Genomic DNA, 19,366 nt, shown 5'->3' on the forward strand with positions numbered 1-19,366 from the left:
ACGTACGCCTTGATAAATTAGATCTTGATTTGGTTAACAAGTTGTTTTGAAAGCTGTCTTGTTAACCGCTTGGTCTTTATATGAAATCTTTTGAGAACGACTGGCTATTGTTCTGAAACAAAGACCTAAACAATAAAACCCGCTTTCAACGTCTTTTAAGACAATGTTAACTAAGTTAATTATTCTTCTGATAGTAATGTACTTTCATCTTACGGATTGTGTAAGTTTTCAGTTAACGAAAGTTGTAAGAAATGAGTGATTCATCACTTTACCTCGACGAAGCGCTAATATCAATGTTGAATTTGTTAGAGAGAGGAATCAAACCATCGTTGCAAAAAAATTTTTATGACGTCTTGTATAGTCGATTTGTACAGGGTTTCATTTAGCCAACAAACTTTATCGCGTCGTTCCTAAGAGTTTTAGAGGAAAAATGCTCCATAAACGTCTAAATTCTGCTGGGTAACTTTTATAAGGGGAGAGGCCGTCTCAATCAGTTAGCAAAGTCATGTTGAGTGGTACAATACAAAGGCCGCTAAAATTACAGCTTAATGACAAGTACGGCAACGTTTGATATTCACGACTATCGCTGTTGTCCTCGCAAGTCAAGGTCAACATTAACTCTGTCGCCGGGATTTAAACCCGAGTGATAGATGAGCACGAAAGTTTAAGTGCTGCATATATAGTGTTGTTGTCGGGCTCTTAGTTCTTAACCTCAGTACGGCGTCATGAAAAAGCTTTCTTTCTGGGCCTGAAGGTGACCCTAAGCGGTGTACTAACTAACATTTCCTTATAGATTTATTGTTTGAAAATAGTAGTGATTAGGGATTATATTAGTAACGTGTGTGTGCGATCTGTGTAACTTAAGAATGGATATTTTTATCTTGATGCAACGAGTGAGGAAATGGCGTAATGAGTGGTCAGCCGCTTCAAGGTAGCTCCCAAATTCTGTATCGCATAGCGTCCACAAAGAAGCAGCACGAATAGTATGCGTTCAGTCTTAACGTCGTCGAACGCAGTTATGTCTGAATATCTTGGACCTGGCTGTCTAAAAGTTTTTTGCCACAGGAGCACTATGATGGTGAAAAATGCTCGTTACCTAGGGTCAGGTTGAAGGGTATCATGTGACGGGTTGTACATCTTTAGAAATTATGCCTACATTTTTTTAAGGTTCGTTGTTTGCACTGTTTGTATTTTGTGGTCTTCTTCAAATTTAAGATAGTCTGGTGAGTCGAGGCGCCGAGAACAGATAAATACAAAAACAAACGGATTATAAAATAGATAAATAGATCAATCAACGGGTGGATCCATAAGTAAAGAAAGGCATTAAAAAGTTAAAACAATTAAAAAACAAAGAGAGAAAGATTAAAACGAGATAAAATTATGTAGGAATATTATTCAAAGGGTGTCTTCGTATGTTACCATAGTTTTCATTCGCATCTAAAATAATTGTGGTTGTCATTTTAGAGACACTCAGTGAGAAACGATCTGCCTTTTTTTTTTGTTCAGCCCCCCGTTTTATCCCAGTGCTTTTGTCCCAGACCCCAGAGATAGAAAATTAAAGGCGCGTTGGGGCATGATGTGTTTTTTGATCATTCTCGCTAATTAGATAGACAGATATTCTGTTACCGAAGCATTAAGCAAAGTGCTTAGATTGAGGTGATATGCGATTATCACATTAAGGCCTTTATCCCTTGTTTAAAAGTTTCGTTAACGTATGGGGGACAACTTGAGAGATTACGGATGTTTATCATCGTTTGTGGAAAGGGACAGATCAGCCTGATAAGGCCGTAGGTACATGAAACTTTTAAAGGTTGGGAAAAAATTTGGTGAGCTATCAGTGTCGAGAATAGGGCCTATCTGCACTAGCGAAAAAATTTTTATTTAGACAAATTTTCTGTCATCACCAACACTTTACAAGTGCGGATGGTTCTTCGCGACGTGACAAATTATTTTGAAACGCAACGCCGAAAAAATTTGTCCCAGGTAAAACCTTGGCCAAATCGATTACATAAACAAAACCGTGATAAATTAAACTTGTCGATCAGTTGTCGTAAACGCGAACGCCACTGTGGTAATTGAACGTGAACTGAGTTCAGTTTACCAAAAGATTACAGCGATTGTCTTTCGTTGCGAAACTCGGAGATTTTACGAATTCAGAAAAATTAAGATGAATCCTGGTAACTGGAGTTTAAATCCATAAGAAAATTAAAGCCGCCACTCTTATGAGCAGGTTAGGCGCTGAAATGTCCCACCTTATGACAACGATGGGAACAATTTGCATGCAGCCGGGGTAAGTTACAATGGTGTGACTATCTAGTCGCCACTTCACTTGTCCAACAATGAAGCAGTTGAGGTGGCACAAGATCCAGAAGTGCTAACTCGAAACAAAGGGAAAGGAAAAGCTTAACTGAATAAATTACAATGAAATTTAGTAGCGGTGTTATTTTGGGCTGTTGACCGAATTTGACAGCTTTGACAGCTTCGAAACTTTTAGTGCGGTTGTTATGGGTCAATGTGATAAAACAATAGGGTTTGTGTTTGTAGGCATAACTATGTTTTGGATCCGACTCAGAGGGCACTCAGAAAATGAAAACTGGAATATAAGTCAACAAAACAATCTGAACAATCACGCGATCGTGCAGGCGGGCTAAAATATATTTTAGTTCGCCACAACCTCCCTTTTACAAAATAAAAGTGATGATGATGTGTGTTTTGTCAAACTCGCTCACACAGAAGTGGCAATCTTTGTGTGAAGGTTTCTATAATTGTTTGGCATTTGCCACTTTGATGCATCTAGCTAGTTTATATAATCCGCTTATCGGTAGCAGCGGTTAACTAGATGGATGATTAGCTAAGAGAAAGTAAGTAAACACATGAGATCAATTAATGACCCCTTTTAACCTTTCTCTTCCCCAAAGAGACCGACACTCTTGCACTGACGCTTGCATGCTAATTGATTGGTCATCGAATGCATAAAATGAAATGTCAAATCCTGGTTTTGATCAGTGACCTTGAAAACAGCTTTAGCTTTCACGAATGAATAAACGAACAGAAAGAGAAAAAGCTGAAACACGAACTTCTTTGAGTACGGCATTTTTATTGAGGAACCACAGCTGGCTGCGCCAAGGACGGGATATATATGAAAAATTTCATCAATATTATCTTTTGAACCGAGGAATTCACACAAATTGGCCGTAAGGCATGGCACTACCTGAAGAGTAATAGTATACTTTCGCAAGAAAAAACTGAGGTACTGCGTGGGTGAGGGTTCTACAATAATTTGGTTTTATCAACTGACTTGAGAATGTATTAAAATTGTCCACCATAAAGAATTTCTATAGCTCGGTGACGTTACGTTTCGAGCGTCAGTTCTTCGTCCAAGCGAGAGGCTCTGACGAAAGGGTAACGATCAGAACACCAGCTTCAGAAAATCTTTATGGTGGGCAACTTACATCATCAACTTAGTTGATGAAAGCAATACCTACGGAACATTCGAAGAGTTCCAAAGTAAAGGTGTGTTCTTATGTGCTTGCACTTGTGGTGTAGCGATGCAGATATCGTCGGTGACTGTTTACTACCTCAAAATTGCATATTTTAAGCAGCAATAATCGCTGTTTTCTGTCAAAGGTAGAAAACAATTCTACCTCCAAAACTTTCCTGTAAGGTGAGATTGGAAAGTAAGGAAGAAAAACGGATGAAAAAAAGAAAGGAATAACAAAAAAAGTGATAAAAAATGACAATCGAAAAGTCAAGAGGGAGACGAAAGTTTGGGGTTAATTTTTAGCAGGTAACGAAGTATTTCCCTGAGAATATCAGAGGAATACGAAGCTCGTTTTGAAACCTGTACGATTATCATCTCGGGTGTAATCTTGGATTTTTAGTGCGGCTAATAACAGCCGGTAGTCTCAAAATACATAAAATTAAATGACAGTAGTACTGCAAAAGAAATTTTAATTTTTAATTTTTTCCTAAATCAACTTAAGTTACAATAATTTGATCTTTTTTAGCATTCTCTCCCCCTGAAGTTGAGATGGCTCTGACGGAGGAATGGAAAAATAATAAACAAAGCGAAGGTGAAGTGAATAAACTGAAAAAGACTCTTAATTATGGTGAGTTAACATTGTCAGTTTTTTTTAGAGTTTTGTTTACACCACGGCATAAACAAATTGTACAGCTGTCAGAGGGGTTCACTCACGAAAAAACAACAATAGTTAGATGATAGTGCGCGCAAGTCGTACCCTATTCGTAAGAAGTTACTATGGTGTATATCTCTATGTACGCACGACATGCTTACATGACATGAGTGTAGGTTCACTTTAACTTCAATGTTCCCGTACATTTAGCAGAGAGGTTTCAAACCTTTCAAGATTGTTGTTTCACTCTATTCCATCCCGATTGGAGCTCAAAATGAAAAGTACAGATATCTTCGACGGTAGTTGCTATCGATAGCGCACTTCCGGCAATGGTAGGTTAATTTTGCTTCGACGAAACTTTATTTAGAGACGAGGGGTGTTAATTCTCTTCACAAGTCTCGGAACGCGGTTTTTGCACAACTGATCTTTGCCGGTGCTTTCACCGCGAAAGAAGCATGAAAACCCATATGGAAACAAAGTCCCATTAACCAACGTCACCAAAACTATCAGAAGTATTTGGCAAACAAGAAGTTGACAAAGTAAAAGACATAAAGAGGGGCCTCTGGCATGTGGATAAAAGTGGATTAAAAACCTTAGCCTAACGGATCGATTCACATGAAAGGTGACAGCTCTTTCAGTGGAGAAACTTTTCTGGTCGTCATGACGACAAGAGATTGCTAGAATCTAATTTATCAAGCAACTGATAATAAACTATTAATACATCTATTTTGGAAATCACAGAGGGTGAAGACTGGGCAATTTTTTTCCTGCGATCGGACTACATCTCGATAACAGCCGCTGTTTAGGAAATGAGCCCGCACTCCTCCTCTGGATCAAAAACCAGATCTGAGAAAAAGGTGGAAGTCGTGTAGTTAAACGGCGACTTGTATAACTGGACGACTAGTAATGTCTTCCCTCAAAAAGCAATTGAAAGGTTGACTTTGCGAGCCATGCATTTCTAGGCGGGAAACAGTGAGGGGTAAGGTGATAAAACATGATGGACTTTTTGCGGAGGTAGTGTCTGTTTTCTTTTTACTAGACTGTAATTAACGTCTACACATGAATTTTTATGATCATTTTATTTTTTTCGCTTGAATATATACGGTTAGATCTCGTTGTAACGCGCATTTCATCATATTTTAATCTTACTTTGCGCGCTATAAGCAATAAAATTATTGTTATCATTATTATTTTTTTTAAGCTTTTTTTAAAGATTTGTAAACAACGTTAGATCGTGTAGAGAAATTTGATCGTTTGTCTCACGATGTAGACACTTTCTATGTGGATTGGGGCGCTCGGGATGCACGACTGCTATTCATCGGGCATTGCCTGAAAAGACCCAAAAGGATGACGAAATGACGCGATACAGATTGTAAGTGACTACAGCATCTCAAAATCGACGTTTCTGGGAGGTTCCGTGATCGTTTTGACGAAGGCTTTAGTTGTTTCGCCTTCTTGCAAATGAAAATAGAAATGATCCCTCGACAAAGTTTTACCTTTCATATATCAATGGACTGTTCTGCTAAACCAGTATGACTGAGTCAAAAATTACTTTGACCTCATAACCTACCAAGCAGAAACTGCCACTCGTTTGTCTACCTGGCTTATATTAGTGACTCAGCAAGCAATTGAATTGCTGTGAGAGGACACGTGTAGTTTCAAAACCAGCCGCCGACATTACTACGAAGTCAATTTAAGTCGAAGGTGCTCCATTCAAACGTCAAGAACTAGTCGTTAAATATTGCACTTCATATGCTTGATGGGCAATAAATTCTGGGAAGAGCTTTGATCCACCTTGGGAAAGCGAAGGTAGCCATTGTCGGGAGGTACAAATGTCTCATTTGCCGTCGTGTTACTCTGAAAAGTAAGTCAAAGAGCATCTAGCGTTTAAACTCCTCCAGCGTCTACTCTGTGTAATGTTATGCTTCTAGCTTCTCTTAGTTTCTTGTTAGCGTAGCCGGCGTCGACCAACCAATTTTCCGTTCTGCAGGCTGTCATAGCCTATTTATAGATATACATATGCCAATTCAGAATTCAGAGGATTCTTTCTATCCTGGTAAGAGATTTTATCGGGATTGATAACACGATTCATATCGAATAATGTTAAGGAGAGAAAGAGTGTAAACTTGGATCGTTAATTCGAAGCAAATCGTTCTCTTTTCCTTGAATTTCCAGCGCACCTTAAAATCATTCAAATGGCTCGACAGTCTTTCGTAACCCTGATTCTGAAAGTTATAGTTTGTAAGTTATTTTTCTTTTTCATTTTGCTTCGAAGCCACGTTCCTAGAACTTTCTTTAAGTAGTCATTAATATGATGGCAATAACTAAACAAAAAAAAAAAGCATGAAAAGATTTGATCGTGGACGAAGTAGAACGCGTATTATCGGTGTACATGAGCTTGTAGAAATATGTATTGACCATCAATGTTATTTTTAATTCAAATTAGGGTTATATTTGTAAACAGATATGCTGAAAGAAAAAAAGGTTTGAGTTTCGATGGGAAATACTAGATAGACAGACCGTATTTCATATGCAAGTTAAAAACTGCACTTAGGTTATTGAAATTGTAATCGCAATTTACCACCAGAAAGAATGCAGGCGCGCCTACTAAAAGTCTACTAAAGGTATAAATCTTTTTCTATCTTAAGATTTTGCTAGTCTTTTCATACATTTCATCTTCGTCAGTTTGATGATTAACATACAGGTATGAGCCCCTTCTATGATCTTCTATGCCGAGAAAAACATTTTACAACAAACATAGCTGTCAGGCCAATCTTTGATCACGTGACTTAGTTTTATTCCGTGACTAAAGTGCACGCGTGAACATTATACGCAAGCCTGCAGGCAAGCCTGTACAAATTACTTGTTGAAAAAATCAAGAAATTTGGAGGAACTGTGAGCGACTGCTTCGATGAAAACACCCTCTCACGTGCTTTTTCGTAGCGGAGTAGACTATCATTCCGGTCTGCGATCTTTCCAATCCTCACTTACAGAAACAGACCGCTTTGTGCCTGTTGACTGGCTACCTGCTTGTACTACTGAAAGACAAATTGTCCCAGGGACACAATTTGAGGTAAAGTATAGGAAATATTTCGGTATAGCAGATGGTATGGACGAACTTGGCGGGAGGAGGGCTCGAATTTTCGCGGTACGGGCTGAAAGAAAGGAAACCCGTGAGATGTCCCGCTCCTCACTTCGAAACATGGTGTAACGATATTTCGCGTTAGCTAATATATCTTAGATACAATGAAATATATGAAGTTCATATATTTTGAACTGCGGTATTAGATACGTATGATGCACGATCCTCGCAGTAGATAGCGCTATTTAAGCAATAGCGAAAATCAGACCTGAAAAAAATCAGGCCTGTACGGGATTCGAACCGTAGGTCAGTGGGGATTGTACGGGATTCTGAACCGAGGTCAGTGGTTCGAATCCCGTACAGGCCTGATTTTTTTCAGGTCTGATTTTCGCTATTACTTAAATAGCGATATCTACTGCGAGGATCGTGCACCATATGTATCTAATACCGCAGTTCAAAATATATGAACTTCATATATTCATTGTATCTCATTTATCACTTTCACGGGTTTATTTCGAATCAACTTAACGGCCTGCTCCCAGTTGGCTTGTTAGCTCAATTGGTAGAGCGCTGCACTAGTATCGCAGAGGTCAGTGGTTCGAATCCCGTACAGGCCTGATCTTCCCTGATCGGGGAGCAGGGATGGCGCAGTGGTGAGAGCACTCGCCTCCCACCACTGTGGCCCGGGTTCGATTCCCGGACCTGGCGTCTCATGTGGGTTGAGTTTGTTGTTGGTTCTCGTCCTTGCTCCGAGGGTTTTTCTCCGGGTCCTCCGGTTTTCCTCCCTCCGCAAAAACCAACATTCCAAATTCCAATTCGATCTGGAACAGTGGACAAGAATAGCCACCCAGTGAATGTCCATTGTTAAATCATTTATTTATTTATTTATTTATTTTTCAGGTCTGATTTTCGCTATTGCTTAAATAGCGCTATCTACTGCGAGGATCGTGCATCATATGAATCTAATATATCTTATTAACTAAGCGCGAGGGCCGTACTGGGAGAATATCGGCCCGAGGTCTTGACAGTACGGACCGAGCGCAGCTCGGTCCGTACAAAAAAGACCGAGGGCCGATATTCTTCCAGTACGGTCCCGAACAAGCTTGGTTAATAAGAGATTTATTATACGACTGAAGTTCAAAGGGACACAATTGCGGTATCATTCGGGACCATTCGGGATGGTGCCCGGTCCAATACTGAGAGAATATTGACCGGCAATAGAGCATTTTGATTGGTTGATTTGAGTTATTGGCCCTCTGACTGCCCGAGTCGTGTAATAAAATGATTTATAAGGATATTTCGTGTGTGTATAAATGATTTGTTTTGTGCGTCCGAGTAATGTTTGATTAAAATCAGTTTGAGTATGACTGTGCGGTTATTTTCCTCATGTCGTTTGGCTTTCTTGTGTTTCCTGGTGTAATCAGGAGATAAGCTTGGAAACCAGTTAGCGGCGCAAAGGTTACGTAAAAAAGTCGCCCAGAGTTACACGTACGGCTATATGAGGTCCTAGAGAAGGTCTTTTTCGTTACAACCGTGATCGGGAGGCGCCCTCTATAGATAATTACCGTCGAAGCAGGTCATAAGCCACGTAGAGTATGACATTTTGGTCATTGCAGCTACAAAGACAAAGTACGTTACGGTGTTATTTATATGAAGAAAAAAAACACTTACACTATGCAATTATTCGTTCAGTTTCTTCGGAGGATTAGCACACGGAACGCAATGAAGTGGTCCTCCTTTCTGAAAATTTGTTACCATTGTTAATGATTTAATGCTGCAACGGATCAAAACGTTGCTGAGAGACACATTCAACTTTTCCCTCCGACCATCAAAGCCAAAAAGACAAACCCGGCTTGATGTATTACTTTAATATATAACAACTTTATTTAAATAATAACATATAACATATTATTATTAAAAAAGGGTTATAGAAGGGAGGAACTTAATCCTCATTGTAACATACGTGACATGGTAGTGCTAGTTTGCTCACCTGTTATATGATGCAGAAGATTTCTACCAAAAAAAAAAAACACACAAATTTACTTCTCGTAATAAAGTAGTATGAAATCGAGGTGTATGAGTATAAAAAGAATGTCGTAGATAATAGTTCAGATTGTCAGAGTGTCTGAACGTAAGAGCGCTTAGAGAAATGTGCGCTTTTTTAAAATTTCTCTTAAAGCAACATGGTTGTCTACATGTAGTTTTAGACATACTTTAATGTTGTAGTTTCTTTCACCGCCATATACGGGAATAGGAAATAGTAACGGAAATGGTAGACCCATAAAAGGAGTGGCAAGCCCATTATACAAGGAAAGTAATTCCGTATGTGGGAGTGGTAAGCCCTTGAGTAATATCAATGTGAGTATTTGTCGAATTCTCTCCTTCTGGTTGGACAGCTAGCTCAGAGTCCTCGGCCTCAAGGTTGTCTGAATGTAACTGATGTTTCATTCTGGTTAACGATCTGGGCCCAGTCGTTCAAAGGCCGATTAGCACTAACCCAGGGTTAAATTTTAATCCGGGTTTCAAAAGCCCTTTTGGGAAAGTTTTCCTAATTCTTTCTAAGACATTCAATCATTAAATTGTAGACAAATGGAATTAAACTGAAACTGAATTTTCTTTTAGAGCTTTCAGATCTGAAATCAAATTTCACCTAACCCTGGGTTATCTTAACACAGCTTTGAACAACCCGGCCCGGTTTTATAATAGGCTTCAAGGCTATTATCTTCTTTCGCAATTATTTCTCCACCATTACATTTGTTCGTCGAGTCTGTTTCATTCAACTGAGGAAATGAACTTCCGAGGAGAGGGGAGTCAGTGCAGCTGGATTCATGTCTCTGATCTAATTTTTGAAAGCGAACAAAGCAACGCTGTCGTGAAATATAAATGTTCCATTTTTCATTTCGTTTTTTTGTTGCTGTCCAAAATGCGTCTCGCGGCTTGGAAGGTAAAGCATATTTTACAAGATGTTTTCTTACAAAGTTTGGTTTGTTTAATAACGTTAAGTGACGACGAACAACCTCGTTTTCCTTTATTAATACTAGTTACGATCGTTACTTTGAGTTAAACTCCCGCGTTTTGTTATTTTATAAGGGTATTGTACAAAAACTAGGCTTTTTTTTTCTTGATCTCACGAAACGTTGCCATTAGTGAAATTTGTGTTATTTACCAATCCTAATTGACTATTCCAGAGAGAGAGAGAGAGAGAGAGAGAGAGAGAGAGAGAGAGAGAGAGAGAGAGAGATAGAGCAGTATTTTGCAGACAGTCTATTCTCAAAGCGCAGAAGAATTAAACAAGATTGACAATTTAAGTTTGACTGCGTCACACTGTGCAAAGGAAGCGGTAAAATGACAAGTTGATTATTAGCTTTGAAAGCGCTCACCAGAGCGCAAAAACCTGGAGACACAAGATGAGGTTTCAAGACAACGAAACTTAAAGTCAGATAAATTGACGACAAGTAGAAATAAATATATCGGAGAATTATGGTCAAATTGATGCTGAAATTCAATCTGTGCCCAAGCAAATAGGATTCACACCCCAGAAGCGAAGTAGCTTACAAGGTAATTGCGTGACTAAAAGATAGGTCAAATCAAACGAGATTTGTAAAACCTCAAAATATGATAAATCAGCTGTCAAATATGTGTAAATTGTAACCAAATGGCAGCCAACAGATATACGAAAATCAACTTAAAGAGAGAATTACTATCGCTTACGCTTCTAGAGAACGGTGTTTCTATATCTATCGTTGAGACTATTGTAATGGTCTATTTTTGCAAAGGAAACTTTGAGGCCCGTTTCTTTCCAGTTGAGTATTAATCTATACGTTTGCTCTTCGTTTATGAAGCCTACAAAGGTGTATTTTGTCGGTTAAAATATCATTACTCTGTCGTTACTCGGTCAGAGGGAACCTCCACTGTTTTTAACAAATAGCGCTCAAAATGTTCCAAATGTACTTCGCAAGATATCTGGCATAAAAAATTGCCTTACCAAGCGGTCTGATTTGTTATCGTTTTCCAAAGAAGGGTCCGGTTACAGCCACTTCGAGTTTCCCGTGGCCGCCATCTCGAATGGAGCATAATGCACTTTAGGCTGAGGACGTGCAGTGGTTGATCGTTACACTCGCAGTGTTGTGGTTCACTCTTGTTGATACATATTTCTGTCGTCTGAAGAAAATTTCAGTGAATATGTCACAGATCTTCCCTATCAGTTGGAGCTGGAACGCTCTTAAAGAGAAGAGAGACAGGAAAGTGAAGTAGAAGGTGAACAATATGGAGAAGCGTCAGGTTTTGATTCTGAAAATGTCGAACGCCGATCGAACACTATAGGGTGCTTATGAGAAAGATTTGTCATGATGTCAACAGAAGTGGAGTTAGTGTGCAGTTAAGAGCTCTATTTTTCTAAGATTTCTAAGCACCAGCAATACCTTTGAAAACGCTCCGACGCATTTATTATTTTATCACGAAACCCACGTATCTCCACTAAAACGGGACCGAAGCTCTGCGTGCCGTCGCGCTAGTTTGCTGACGAGATTGACGGGAGATAAAAATAACTGCTAATGTGGTATAAATTGGCCACAATAGTGACGCTTTTATTTCACCCCACATCAAGAACATTGATATAATAAACATCACGCAATCTCTTAAGCAAAGGTGGGGTTAAATATCGGCAAAGAGCCAAATACGTATGAAAAGGCAACAAAGCCTGAAGAGAGGGCCGGAGCATGGGGAGGGGGCGGAAAAATTCTTCTACAGCACCGAAAATCTGTGTTCGGATGTTAACACGATGGAAATGAAGGCGAGAAGGACCAGGAGAGAAACTGACCTTGCCTATAACCTTGGTGCTATTTGATCTGACCTCATTTTATTGGCTTAAGATCTGTGATTGACAATGCTCCTTGCCCCATGCAAAGGCACACCTAAAGACTTAACTCTAAAGAGTCCTTAAGTGTGACGTCACGTTGCCATAAGGCTAAAATTTCTGTTCTAAACAATCGAGCGCGTCCTGCTGATAACCTATGCGTTGCTGAGGCCAAGTGTGTAATCATCGCTTGGAACGGTTCAAAGAAGCTTAGAATAAGGTTCAGTTACATTGTTATTAACGCTGTAGGTCATAGAAATCTAAAACTGAGAAACGAAGGCGATCGAAACGATGAAAATGGTGCACTACTTTGCGCCTGATTGCAACCATCACTCGGAAAGTCACACGTGTAGCTTCTTCGGATTCCCTATCAAGGAAAAAAAGCTGAAGGAATACAGAAGATGGATTCACCTACTGAGGTTAGTAAGAGTTTTATTTCAATACTTTTTCTGTGCAGGAGAAAAGTATGCTTACGCAATTTATTGCGGTTGTGGAGTCGCCATCTTTGTTATGAAACTGTTTCAGCTTATATAAATCTTACAGATTATTAGACTCCTTTTTCTTGTACTCCAACTTCAAAATCGGTTCCCTAGAAGCCACGAGCCAACATTTGACTCAATGATGGAAATCAGCTGTGATAGCTTTTGGTGTGGTTGTTGATAGTTAACCCATTAATGGCCACAGCTTCTGTGGAAAACTGTGTTTTGAAGCTAGTCGAGCAGATTTCGGGTCACTGTTGTGGTTTTAAAAGCTCAAACTTACCAAAAAACCCCTTGACAGCTCGTGCACTGGACGACCTTTCGATCCAAATGCAAAATGGCGGCCTGAAAATCTCGGGCACGCGCAGAGAGCAAAATTTCGACAGTTTTTGGGTTGAAAAGTCATGCCCCACTTACGACTTCTACTTTTCTCTCTTTGTCCTGCCCTTTTTTTCCCTCTCCTTGCCTGAAGTTTCTCCTCACTTGCTGGAAATTGAGTAGGCTTCATTTTGGTGCAGAGATTTTTCAGAAACTACTCATTATTTTCAAAGCACATGCTCGGAAAGGTAGGTGGATAGTGAAACACGATTTTGGTGCAGATTTTCAGGTCAAAGTGACACGGTTTTTTGGCTATTTCTCCAATCTCCTTCACTCAATTGCACTCATTCTGGTATCGTCTGTAAGATATTTTCAACCTGTTCAAGTAGGTGCTCAAATTCGTGCTCCAGGGTTAAAAGTGATGACGTCACAAGGCGTAGAAAGGGTATGGGTCCCCATGGGCGCATACGGGCGCACTGGACGTCAATGGGTTAATGGTCACCCTGCAGTGTTAAAACAGGCAGATAGAGAACTGTCTTCTTAATTAGAGATTTTTGTAAGATAGAAGCTGCAAGATAAAATCCTCCGCTAATAGCACAGTAATCAGAAAGAATTATAAAGCTAAAATTATCCTTTTTGCTATAGGAGAGAAGACAGAGAGCCAGGAAAACATTCTAGAGTCTGTAGTTGCCATTTCAGAGAAGGAAAAAAAATTAATGGTCCTGAGATTTTCAAGAGGAACCAAGACAAACTTTTCCCTGCAGAAGAAGCAAAGCCAAAAAAGAAAAAATTCGAATCACAACAGACCCTACAAGACATGATAGAAGCTGCAAGGAAGAAAGAAGAACTTGAACAAGGCACCTCTGGCAGTGTGGAGAGACTTGAATCAACAAGAAAAGAAGTTATACTGGAAGCAGAGTTGGAGCAGGCAAAAAGGGAAATGATTGATCAAAGAGAAAAAAAATGACTATGTGCAAAAACATTACACAGTTTCGACAATGAGTGAGGAGGTTTTGAAGATGGTAACTGGGCTGCCAACAAAGGAAGTTTTTCAAATTGTTGTCAACTATGTAGCTAGGTTTAAACAATCCATCAATTACTTTGCTGGCTGGAGAGTGCAATCAACCAGTTTTGAAGAACAAATATTTATAACATTAATGAAAGTCAGACAGAATTACACAAATCTTCACCTTGCACAGTTATTCAATTGCAGTGTATCTACAATCGCAAATATTGTAACAACTTTCATTCATGTCTTACACTCACTTCTATTTATTGACCTCATGGCATCCATCCCATCTAGGGATAAGAACAAGCTGTGTGCCCCATCATCTTTTAGTCAGTTTGGTTCATGTAGAGTAGTGATAGATTGTAGAGATATAGAGATTGTCACACCCGGGCTTATAAGCCAGCAGAATGCTATGTATTCAAATTATAGGGGAATACATTCCTTCAAGGTTATTGTAGGCGTAGCGCTAAATGGTGTTGTTACTTATGTCAGCAAACTTTATCCAGGGTCAATATCTGACAAAGCAATTGTGCAGAAATCAGAATTTTTAAATCACCTTACTGCTGGAGATATGGTCTTAGCAGACAAAGGTTTTGTTTTACAGGATCTTGTACCAAATGGTGTTTCAGTAAATATACCACCTTTTTTAAACAATGGTACATTCACTGAGAGTGAAGCAAGGGCAACAAAAGTTATAGCAAAATGCAGAATTCATGTTGAGGGCAAATACTAGGCTCAAAGATTTCAAGATTTTAACTTTTATTCCCTCATATTTACGTTGTCATGCAGATATCATATTTCAACTCTGTGCTTCACTTGTTAATCTGCAGTTTCCACTGATCAAAGAGGGCTGTGAAGGATATGAAATTTGATTACTGAACTAATTATTTTTCATATAAGGAAAATTGAATACTTTGTGAAATACATGTTGATCTGTTTGTTTTATTCAAAAAGTAAATCTGCTATCATTGTTGAATTTATGGATGCATGTATAATTTTAGCCCAACAACAGTTCACTACAACAGAGCAGTACAGCTCAACTGTAAAACAAGGAAGTACAAAAACTGTAACATATGTGCAAATATTTCAAGCAGAGGTTTCTAAAGTTAGTTTGAGTAAACCAGGAGAGCCCTGTTGGGATTTGAAGATCTGTGTTAATTTCCTAAAGTTACTAGAGTGAACTTAAAAGTAAACCTGAGCTCCCAATACCCTTCATCTGAAAGGCCTCCCTATCTCAAGAAATTCCACAACAACATGCCATCAGTGAAGACTAAACACCAAAGGGCTCCTAATGATTCCTGAAAATTGTTATTTCTAAAAAAATAATTACATGCAGTAATAGATCTGGAAACCTATAATCGTCCCTCTACAACCTTTGGGAAGAGGTGTTCAAAATAAAACTGAGTTAGCTTAGAAATGTTTCCACTCCAGCCTTCATCCTTTGCTATTTTCAAAACAACAGCATCTTTAGATGTCCACACAACAAAATAGCAAAACTTCCTTTGAGCAAAATGTATCTCCCCTTGGACCTGATGCCAGTAGACATGTTCTTCCTTTAAAGCATACTGACCACTTTCAGTTTTTTTCAAGCAGAAATTGGGGAAGGTATTCACTGCCTCTTCCATTGTCATATTCCTTTTGGTGTAGGGACACTTGACCTCCAAAACAGAGTCTTCATCCACAATTCCATCTGGGGAAGCACCAAGAATCCCAGAGCCATCCAGCCATAACCCAGTTTCCTGTACAGTTTTTGCAGTTAAATTGGTAAATGCCTTAATAGCTTCTGCCTCGTTGTTTACCCCCCATTGTACTGCCTTAACTCTTGATATGTCATACTCTCCAAGGAGCCGTTTGAGAAGTGAAGGGGTCACTCTTTTGGCATGCAGAACGGATCCAAAATTGCTTGCTGTAAGCCGTTCCCTTCTAGCAAGATGCCAGGCTGGGTTGTCTCATTGGCCCACAGTTATCTGACTGACTAACAGGATATCTGCTTCTGTGAGTTTGGCTTTCCGAACCAAACAGTCCAATTGTTGCTGTGCACCTCTTGTTTGGATAAACTCCTCTGAGTAGATGATTTCCTCAATTGTTGGCACAGGCAATTTGGCTTGGGGAGCAGGCTCTGGGCTCATGAGCCAGCAAAGACCAGTGAACCTCCCATATGCCTTTAAGCTTCCATATAGTGCCTGACGATCTTCTGTGTTGGGAGATCGAGTAATCGCCACATAATTCTTTGGCAGAGGGAACAGTTCTTCGACTGCCTGTAAAGACAGGGAGGTATTAGACTTCTTTTTCCTCCACTGACATTCAATATCTGTGCAGCTTAAGTTGTGAATCCCGTTTATAAAAAGAGCAGCCGCGTGACTGCATTTGAATTTTCCCTTTGGGCATTCACACTCCGTGGATTTTATGTTGAAGTGGTCATCCAGGTAAATCTAAGTGGTAATTAAGATAAAAGTTCAAACAAGGTGAACTCATAAATGTCTTAGTAACACTATTTCATATGAATCATAATCTGTACGATTTAAGCCTCAGCCTGGCTTTTTTGATGAGGGAAATCGACAAGATCGAAAATATATATTTCTAAATTGGGGGAGTAGATAACAAGAAGGTACTTAAAAGATATTTAAAAATATTCCTTAGGCTTCTTAATGCAATTGTTAGCTCTAAACTCACCGTGACTCGATAGACATTTTTCTTCATACTTGCTTGAACCTCACCGCGTAAAACACCTTGATGGTAAGAAAATGACTCAATGTGTTCAGATCTGTTATGATTTTCTCCTCGTTCGATTGACTTCTTTTCTTCAGCGAAGAAAGATATCAGTGCAGCGATTGAAAGCGACGCCATTTTGGCTCTGAGCACGTTTGTTTAGAACAGAAATTTCTTCTCCCATGGTAACGTGACGTAACGGCTTTAGAATTCTATATGACGGGTCTCGAGATAAAATGACATACCGCTTTTGTCATAATGTTGGCCTTTTTAGCTACTGTACTTGCTTTGTGTAACCGAGACATCGTGATACCGCATCGTTATCAAATATAGCGCGCTTACCTTCTTAACTGTCATTCCGGGTGTACAGCATTGTGTTTTCAAGACGCTATTTGCATGTTCATTTCTATTCACCGCGAAAGTGTCAGGTCGGAACACAGCAGCACGAGAATGTTCTGTTTGTAAATGTTCTGAACTTGCACGAGTCTACTTCGACCGACTGATCAAGTCGAACTAAGGGTTGTTTTTAACCCAGAATTTGTTTTTTTGGTTCTTTGTTTACGATCGTAATTAGAGTAAATTACAAACGCTATATTTAGAAATTAAGGGCTTAACTTGCTGGGCAGTGTAGGATGTGGGAGTGCGGCAAAGTACCAAGCTTCTGTCTATTTCCGTGATTGGCTAATACAGTCGTTAAGGAGTTATGTCTGTACGTGTGTCAGACAACTGACCAATGGCTGGAACTGTTATAAAAGTGTTCAAAGTTCACTCGAATTATCCCTAAGATAATTTAACGCAGGGTCTCCTGTGGCGAAATAGCATTTCAGTTGAGACGATATTGCCACTATCGGGAAAGGGAGGTTCCGGGGGTTCCCCTATTCTACTGTCATGTGTAGTCCTCTAGCTGATTGGACAATTTTCCATGCGTTGTCCGCTATAAATAGTCATCTTTCACCGTTCAAGTCTAATGATCAGCAAATGCGCCGGTTTCGAGACATATCTCTGTTGTGACTTGATTGTGTCCAAGACTGTACAACTAGGTGTTCTATCCGTCGAAATTTAGCAAAATCAGATCAGCCGTTTATGTCCTTTCTGTTTCGCTGTTCACTGAGCTGATGGAATTTCGAAGTGAGGGGACTCAGAGCGACCGCCATCATATTCCTGATCCACTTTTGGAAACCGAACGAAGTAAAATTGTAGTGAAGTACAAGTGCCTAATTTGCCGTCACGTTATGGCTGCCAGAGAGGCTTTACACACAGGCTATGGTCAAAAATTGTGTCAAAATTGCGTCAGTCTGCCTGAAAGGTAAATTTAAAATTTACTTTACGAGAATTATTAGGTTAAGATGTTTGGTTTCTTTTATTACGGTTCTTGTTCAGTGAAAACGACGAACAGCGAAGTTTGTTTTGTTAGTTGTTAGTTCCGTAGAATGGAAATACGACAACTCTCGCTTATTCGCTTCTAACTCTCGCAAAAACCCGACCAGTGTAAAATGGCGCGATGATCGCCAACAACAAATAACTTTAACAACTTTAATATTCATATTGCGCAAAATACATGTAATATATGACCCACTGCACAAACTGAGCAACAGAAAATTTTTGTGGAAGAAGCACTATCGAAGCTCTCTGTCGCAGCCGAGGCACATCACGGTTCGGGCTAAGTTGTCACGAGTGTATACAGTTGACAGGACTTTGCAGTGAAATGAAGTCGTAATAAACCTTTCTCTAATTATTGTGTCACTTGCCCCTCCATATCCTTGAGCACACTACTTCAGTGGCGAGTCTGATCTGAAAAAATTTGCCATCGAGGTTTGCTCGTTCGCTTTCGCAGCTCCGCTGTAATCATTCGCTCTTGGTTATCTCTCATCAAATAATGTGTGCACTATTTAAAGAAAAAATATCAGCCCAGTCTTTGTGGAGTGAATGTGGCAACAATCAATTTCTAAACCAAATTTTAATCTGTTCAATATTTTTGGTTTCGGGGAACGGGGAGGTTCGGGGGGTGTGTTGTGGGGCGTTAGTAAATTAAAATTAACCTTTAAAATACTGTGTGTGCTTGACCTAACCAATGGCTGGAACTTCAATTTTAGATGTGTTCAAAGTCCGACGACGTTGATTGTTTATGAAGAAGCCCTGGTGCCCTTTGTATATTCGAAAAGCGTACAATTTTCGTTTCAAAGCCCTCACTCCAATTCTCAGAACCGGTGGAATATTGATTCTAAAACTTCTTGAAACTAAATCATAAAAACAGAGCGTGCCATTTCCGTTTCAAAACCTGCGCACCAGTTCTGAATATTTAAAATCACCGGGAACTCCAAAAATCCAATCGTGCGATTGAGAAACTGGGATTGTTGAGACTCATTCGTAAAATTTTTCAAGGAAATGAATTCTACTAACAGTTCTACGTTGGTGGGTTGCTGTAATGATGTGAAGTATGTTTTATATCTTGCGAGGCGCAATTGCTGAGTTTTGCCGATCATTTTGGATCCTTTAAATTGAAGAAAGTCGTTGGTGTCAAAACTTTCTTAAAATTTCAAGAAAAGATTTGTCATTTAGAAACAAGAAAATGTAAATTTAGCTGTAAGTTGAGAAAGAGCAGTTTTGTTGGAGACATAAGTAATGATAGGCTATGAAATATGTTGTGACCGCACGTGTTATCACTATCATTACCCAGGATTTGTATTATTGCGCGCAAGTACTAAGAATAAGACTTGACTGAATATATGAAAACATAGTGAAGTTACACGCCAGTGAAGGAAAGGTATCACTTCCTTATTA

The 19,366-nt window shown here is 39.5% G+C and overlaps 2 long non-coding RNA genes and 2 pseudogenes across 5 annotated transcripts in view; 1 reads left to right on the forward strand and 3 right to left on the reverse strand.

Annotated features, from left to right (window-relative positions):
• Positions 1–5,195: 5,195 nt before the first annotated feature.
• The window catches only part of LOC148729865 (uncharacterized), a 53,894-nt gene continuing 39,723 nt past the window's right edge, over positions 5,196–19,366 (reverse strand). Inside the window, exon 4 of the long non-coding RNA XR_016001615.1 lies at positions 5,196–5,990. This is a non-coding gene — a long non-coding RNA (uncharacterized LOC148729865). The remainder of the gene's footprint in view (positions 5,991–19,366) is intronic.
• Positions 7,654–18,787, reverse strand: LOC148729866 (uncharacterized). 2 transcript variants are annotated; one of them, XR_016001616.1, is made up of 4 exons: positions 16,928–18,787; positions 11,201–11,436; positions 9,206–9,228; positions 7,654–8,831 (listed from the first exon to the last, which is right to left on the reverse strand). It is a non-coding gene; the product is annotated as an uncharacterized LOC148729866 (long non-coding RNA). The 2 variants fall into 2 exon arrangements; XR_016001617.1 differs by having other exon boundaries at positions 7,655–8,831; positions 11,201–11,376.
• Positions 12,230–14,846, forward strand: LOC111345740 (uncharacterized; annotated as a pseudogene). Its single transcript, XR_016001603.1, has 2 exons — positions 12,230–12,489; positions 13,513–14,846. The product of XR_016001603.1 is annotated as an uncharacterized LOC111345740 (transcript).
• On the reverse strand, positions 14,799–16,931 carry LOC148729867 (uncharacterized; annotated as a pseudogene). The gene is made up of 2 exons (XR_016001604.1): positions 16,550–16,931; positions 14,799–16,308 (listed from the first exon to the last, which is right to left on the reverse strand). The product of XR_016001604.1 is annotated as an uncharacterized LOC148729867 (transcript).

Source organism: Stylophora pistillata, chromosome 5, assembly GCF_964205215.1.
Source record: "Stylophora pistillata chromosome 5, jaStyPist1.2, whole genome shotgun sequence".
In the NCBI taxonomy this organism is placed as follows: domain Eukaryota; kingdom Metazoa; phylum Cnidaria; class Anthozoa; order Scleractinia; family Pocilloporidae; genus Stylophora; species Stylophora pistillata.